A 7,500-nucleotide genomic window follows, 5' to 3' on the forward strand; every position below is an offset into this window, starting at 1 on the left:
AGAACATGCATAAAAATTATTATTATTATTGTCATTACTATTATTGTAATTATTATTTTTACTACATTTTTGTTCTTTTTCTTTTTATTGGTTCATTGAATAGAGAAATGCTGAAATTGTATATTGTGCTGTAGTGTGCTTCAGACTAAAAGAAAATAAAGGCTTTTTATCTCCCTAAAATTGTTTGTTTTTCATTGCTTAAATATTTTTGTGCATAAATGTTTCTTTCCCCCCCCCCTTCAGTTATAATAAAACTCCTAATTGTTAATGCAGTATTAGTGGAAAGAAAGATATATTGCTTTATTTGACTAGTTGTATTACCACTTGATTATCTTTGCCATCAACATATGGTTTGGATGTGTCTGCTGTACAGTATACCCCCATTCATCTTGATCTGTTATTTACGAGGGGGTGCTGAAAACTTGCTGACTTTAAGGGTATCGCAATATGCCTGGCTGGAGGCCCAAGCATCAGTTCTTTTACAGGGCTTAGAAAAACTGAAGAACTGCTGCAATAAGTGTGTGAATCTGAGGGGAATATGTTGAAAATCTTTCTATCTCTTTACTTCCTTGCTATACAATGGGACTTCAGTATCCAATTACATCATATCCCTACCTGTGCATTTGCTATTTTTTCATACAACAATTAATGTTGAAGCTCTCTCTCTTAGCACATTTCAAATTTAACGGGAGACTTGTGCAAGTGCAGTCAATAAAAACCTGTGCCTATCAGACACCATTCCATTTCAGGATCATCACCACCATTCAAATCGTGGAGTCATACAGATCTGATTTGCCACATAGGCAGCAGGTTCTTGCCTCACATCTGTACATCACTTCTACCAAGTTTCATCATTCCTTCTTCGCCATATCCAACAGCTGGCTCTCTCAACCATTGGCTGGATTCTTTCAAGATGATGGTTGATGCTGATTGATAGCAGTTACCATCTCAGTCTGGTTCCAATAATTACCGTTTTGTATCCATTAGTATTTCTTCTTGGTTTACCTATTTGGGGATTATTTTATAGATAAAATACTGTTATCTTTTACATTACGCTTTTGCTTTTAATTACTGTCATCATCATCGGGATAGCACCTGTGCCCAGCGTCGCCTTTCTGGCACTTGTGCCCGTGACATGTGTAAGGATTTTCGTGTGAGATCGTTGCTAGTGCCCCTGGACTAGCTCTTGTGCGGGTGGCACATAAAATACACCATTTTGGAGCCTGATATTGCCATCCGGTTTCACCAGTCTTCAGTCAAATCGTCCAACCCATGCTAGCATGGAAAGCAGACGTTAATCATCATCATCATCATCATCCTCACCATTCAGCATCCACTTTAGTATACTTTGATGGGCCAGATGGAAGGGAATTTGCAGAGGCAGGTTTTCTTTGGCTAGATGCCCTTCTTTTTACCATTTCTCCCTTATTTCCAGGTAAGGTAACATTTCCCCCTAGACTGGATATGGAAGCGTGATAACAAATGACATCATTTATATGACACTGACACCAATTTACAACTGTTACACAATGTCATAGAGGAAGTACAAACACACACACACATTGCCTTATTGTATAAGCATATTTCCTTTTTATGTATTCATATCCAATATCATTTGATTTTGTTTGTTGTTTTAGCTCACATTTGAGTTTTATTGTGTTTTAGATTTTACATAATGCTAAAATAATATATATTGCCAAATTCCATATGTGCATAAATGTAAATGTATTGGAGATAAATAAATAAAATATGCTTTTGTAACAAGTCTCTCTCTCTCTCACACACACACACACACCCTATCATAGACATTTACTACAATATCTAATATTGAATTGTGTTTCACAGAAAGCCAGATGGATATGAACAGAATTTGTAACCTAGGAGAGACACAAGGATAACTCTCTTTGCTGCAGGAGGCTCTAGGAACAAATGTAAGGAGTAGTATTTAATAATAATAAAAATGAACTTTCTATGTATCGATTTTTTTTAAAGTCCTGTTTACTTTATTTTCTTTTTAACATGCTACCTTGATGCAGTTTTTATCATTGTCACAAACAGTTTGACCCCCTTCAAGTAGTGAACAAGTGGGTACCCATTAACTCTTTTGATATCACCCCACCTCTGGCTCTAGTACTAATGCCTTGTTTTCAAAAGTTCTGAATTGAATTGTGACTAAGGTTTGGTGAAAGAGTTTATGTTCCTAACACTAGCTTAATGATAACTAAGTTATTTTACTAAATTCTTTGTTATATTTAAGATTAATTGAAAGAAAGAGAGCATCTCAACAGAAATATGGTAACAAAAGGGTTGATCACAAATTCAAATCTGCTCGTAAAGAAAATTTTACATGCGTTATTCACATAGTTGTTGAGAACAGGTAGGTATCAGGACTTCTGGGAGAAATGATCTATAAGATACTGGAATCATCTTTTAAGAGTAAATTTATCTCCCATCTGCTTGACGCTGCAGAACCTAGAATTAATCACATCAGTAGATGTTACCCTTGGTGTCATAAGAATTAATTTTGACAAAATTAATAATAGTGTTTAGGTAAATATGAGATACACATGCAAATAGCATTTGAAAGTTTATGTACATTTTCTTTTTACAAAATGCTTCTTACTCAACAGGTGTTGTTAATGTCACAAGTGTGCACAATCGTCTTTGCAACATATTCTGTGTCATGCTTTTAATAGTTGCTCATTTGTGTATCACATGCTATTTAAGTTAACTCTTGAGATAGTTTTAAAAGGGTTAACTTTTCAATACTGCTGTACTTAAAATTGTCCAGACTAAAATCTTTGTGTTCAAATCTAAATTGTATTCTGACAACTGATTATATTATTTCAAATATCAATACATAAAGTTACAAATATTTTACCAAACCCCTCCAAAATCTTGACTATATTAAAAGGTAATTGAAACTTGATATATTCATCAGAAATATAGCCACTAATGGACAAACACTTACTGGATCATATTGAAATCACTCTCTGCAGATTTTCCAAACTCAACTCCTGTGTCTCTGCTATTCAGTATCACATTTATTACACAAGCCTCTATGCAGCTATTTGACTTGTTAGAAATAACTGCCAAATCTGTTTCAAAACATTCTACTATCTTAGAAAAGAAAGAAAACATTGGATAATAGATTCCCTGATGTATAAAAAAAAATCTCAGGATGGCCATAACAGCTTTTCTATGGCTGACCTGAGTTTGAACATGTGTATATACTTATCAGACAAATGCCCTGGATAGGTATTCCATATTTAACAATTTAGAAAAGCTGCTTGTATTTTGTAGAAGAGGCTGAAACATCTACAGAGCTGCCTCGCCATCTAATGATGCATCAGCTCCAGGATTCAGAGACAGAATACAGTACCACTCTCAGCACACAAGTTATTTACCCTAAACGATACAGATTGTATAAGGAAATAGTAAAAAGCAGATGTAATGTCAAAATACATGTTACATATTTGTCTGAAGGGAAAATAACTGTTCAGAAGAACAGAAGCTATTGTAATATCAAACAATAAGGCAAATAAAACAGTCAAATGGTTAGGGAGAGGAAGTTATTGGTAAGAGCTCTGTAAATGAAATAGGGGCCTTTATGCCTGAAAATTCAAAAATTAAAAATAGTGTTGACATTTCCAAAGAATTTACCACTATTGTGGAAAGAAAAGTTGGTAAATATTTCACTAATAGTTGTTGGCATGGCTGTGCAGTTAAGAAGCTCGCTTTACAACCACGTGGCTCCAGATTCAGTCCTACAGTGTGGCACTTTAGGCAAGTGTCTTCTGTTATATCCTTGAACCAACCAATACTTCATAAACAAATTTGGTAAAAAGAAACTGGCAGCCTGTCATACCCATGCCAGCATGGGAAATGGACATTAATGATGATATGTATGCATGTAGCTTAGTCTTCAACTTTTGGAATCTGGCCTGAAAGTTGTTTTCCATAAGCGTGTCGAGGACCTTCTGCAATTTGCTCTGGATCTCAACAACAGTGTTAAAATGGCAACCATTGAGCTGCATTTTCATCTTGGGTCCTAAATCTGACAAATAGGGCAGAAGCGATACCGTGTTGTTTTTGGCAAGAAACAAGAGAAGAAAGCTTGTTGAAGAATCCAATTCTTCTCACTCCACAGATCTGGTCACTTTCACAGAATGTCCTCCCTCAAGTGCTTCAAAACATTGCAGTAGAACTCTCAATTGATGGTCTGGCCCTGAGGGGTGAATTCTCAATGTGCAATACCATAATTCCAGGAGTGATGCTCACAGCAGGTCTTCCAGATTGCTCATCATCTTCCAGGGACATTCTTCTGCTTTTGAAACATCTATATCACTCAAAACATTGAGTACAGCTTATTACCTTGTCACCGTAAACTTGCCAAAGCATGCTCAATGCTTCTGTAGCAGACTTCCCAAGTTTTAACAAAATTTCACATTGGTTCTTTGTTCCTGTCCATGACAAAATCACAGACTACAGCATACACCTGATCACAAAAACACAAATTTCACAACTTGTGAAGTAAACAGTGATGTCAGCACAGTGCCTTATGAAGGTTACTGCTAGCTCTTACTGTGCGCACAACTGTGTGCTGCTTTCTATTGGCATGCTACAGAACTAGTTTGGGAATTTTTTGGTACCACCTCAAAGAATAATCAAAATCTTGAGTTGCCTGATAGTTCATTTATTACTAAATTCCCTTTGTTGTTTGAATGTTTTGAGAAATAGCACAAAAACCTCATGGTTGTATAAGAAGGGGAAAGATTTGATGTGACCTTGGAATAATAATTGTTTTAATACCAGAGGAATTTGGTGAACAAGTGTGTTGCAAAATGTTAGGTGTATAAGCCCTTCATAGTGAGAAAAAACTTTGCTTTATAGCTTAGAAAACTGAAGAATATATGTTTTCTGTAGTGCTGCTGCTTTAACCTGGGTCAGCCATGATTATGAAGACCTAGGACAGACACAGGTAATCATTTTTGAGAAGTAGGCTGCATGAGACATGGCTTATCATCAGGTGAGCCACACTTCTGAAAAGAAATTCAAGGTAATTTTTCATTTAGGTGTACCATTCAGAAAGTCCTACAGGCTGCTGTTTATCCATGGCTGATCTAGGAATGAAGGCATTCCATCTTTTATTAAAACATTGAATCTCAGACTATATTACCTAAAGTATTTTTTTTTAAACAATAAAGGTGTAATTGAAAGGAGATTTGACAATTTCCTCCTGAAGATTGGATGATGTCATAGACGTTTTTCTTCTGTGTGTTATTAGAGTTAGTGTTGGGAGTTGTAGATCCACCAATTCATGAATGAAGGATTTGTTGATATTTTCGGTATCATCACACAGAATAAGAAAAATTGGTAGAGTTATGTTATATTGAAGATATCTGAACAAGATTTCAGGTAGAAATTCTTTTAACGTTATAATGGTAATAGAAAAGTCAAGGAATACATTGTGGCTGAAGAATTTAATGGAGAAGTGCTTCAAATAAGCAATTTTTTTTTTCAGAGATTAGGAAGAGTTATTTTTATGACATATTACACACATACACATGTGCGTGCGCACGCACACACACACGCTCACATTTTCACAAGCAGACCTCCAAAACTTGGAATTTTGTCTCATCACTGTCTACTATCTACTCAGTCTGTAGGAAGTAGTAGTCATATCTCCCACAAGTTAAACCCTATCTTAAAAATGGGAGACACATTGGGACAATCATCGATGTAATGCCTTTGCTTCTAGGCTCCTTGATCAGTACTGACTTGAAGCTAAAACATTAAAAATACTTATAAGCACAACCATGGCTATGCAGTTAAGAAGCTTGCTCACTTACCATGTGGTTTCAGCTTAAGTCCTACAAATGTCTTCTACTATTGCCTCAAACCAAGCAAAGCTATGTGATGCTACTATCCCAACTGAGTGAATGTATTTGCTTGTAATAACTGAGCTGTTTGATGTTAAAATTTGATGGTGTTACATCTTACCATGTATGTGTAGATACACACATACATATGGTATTTTCAAATGAAGCAGTATTGAATTAAAAATAGCCATGTATGGATCATCCTTAAAGTATATACATTGTTGATAGGCAATTTACTGCAGTATTCATCCAAGATAACTTATCTCTTATGGATGTTGTGTGTTTAAAAACTCAATAAATCAGAGAGAAATGAAAAGTTGTCCCACCAGCCAATAATGAGAACGCCAGGTACATTTCAGTCTTATTAGTCCTTGCCAATGACATGTAGTGGAAATTTGTCACCTCCAATATATAGGAAACAGTGAATAAAACATTCCTTTGTATTGCAAAAAGCTGCTCAGCCTGGTATATACAATTGCAATAGCATTAACCCTTTAGCATTCACATTGCTCTATCACATGTAGAGCTTGTTTATTCACATTGTTTTGAATTAATCATGTATTATCTCATAGCTTCAAGATTTTGATGATGTGAATGTTTATGGTCTGGAACTCCAACTTGCCCAGGCAAATCAAAATCAAGCAGTTCATTGCAACTGCCGAATCAGTGCTATTATACGACAGTGAAACATGGACACTGACAAAGAAATTATGACAAGGGCTGAACTCATTTGGTCATGTTGAACTCATTTGGTGGTGATGTAAAAAGAGGAAAACGTTGTCACTCTTACATTGATAACTTGATTGCAGATACTGGTCTGAACTGTATCCAGAACCTTGAGGTAGTGATGATGGACCGAAAAATGTGGCAGGTGGACTTTGTTGCTGGAACCTGGCCATAATAATAAATGAACTTTGAAAAGTTCTAACTGAATTTTGTTTTTTATTTATTTTTCCTTGATCAGTTAAAATATATCCTTTTTGACATTTCATGGAAGATCGCTCATGAAGGATTGCATACATTTTGTCTATTTGAATGGAGTCAACAACTAAAAATTCATCTTGCATCGCGTGTCTATTTCTGAAGTCAATTGTGTTTCAAATAATGATGCCCACAGAAGTGAATGAACAATAATAATTTTATTTTATTATGCTTTATTCTATTGCATATGTTACACATATTGTTTATATTAAATATCTATATATGTGCTATAGAATAAAAAAATGTTCGTTATCAAAATGATAGTAGCATAAATTTGGATTTCTTTTCTCTCATTATTGTTGTTGTTGTTGTTGTTGTCACCATAGCTGGAGGTGTGTTCTCACTACATGAATAAATGGAGCTTGTACATATACGTACTGCTATAACCTATTGAATTTTTGTTGCTTAACTTCAAATTTTATATATAAATATATATATATATATATATATGTATGTATGTATGTATGTGTTTGTGTGTCTGTGTTTATCCCCCTCACTATCGCTTTGACAACCGATTTTGGTGTGTTGACGTTCCCGTAACATAGCGGTTCGGTAAAAGAGACCGATAGAATAAATACTAAGCTTACAAAGAATAAGTTCTGGGTTCGATTTGTTGACCGCAGTCAAATGACTGAAA

At 35.2% G+C, this 7,500-nt stretch overlaps 1 protein-coding gene across 1 annotated transcript in view; it reads left to right on the forward strand.

The window, feature by feature from the left end:
- LOC106872134 (protein Gawky) overlaps positions 1-1,984 on the forward strand; it is a 116,742-nt gene extending 114,758 nt beyond the window's left edge. Inside the window, exon 13 of the transcript XR_008263464.1 lies at positions 1,846-1,984. The gene's annotated coding sequence lies outside the window, so the exon portion shown is untranslated. The remainder of the gene's footprint in view (positions 1-1,845) is intronic.
- Positions 1,985-7,500: the final 5,516 nt, after the last annotated feature.

This window comes from Octopus bimaculoides, chromosome 2 (assembly GCF_001194135.2).
Source record: "Octopus bimaculoides isolate UCB-OBI-ISO-001 chromosome 2, ASM119413v2, whole genome shotgun sequence".
Lineage (NCBI taxonomy): Eukaryota > Metazoa > Mollusca > Cephalopoda > Octopoda > Octopodidae > Octopus > Octopus bimaculoides.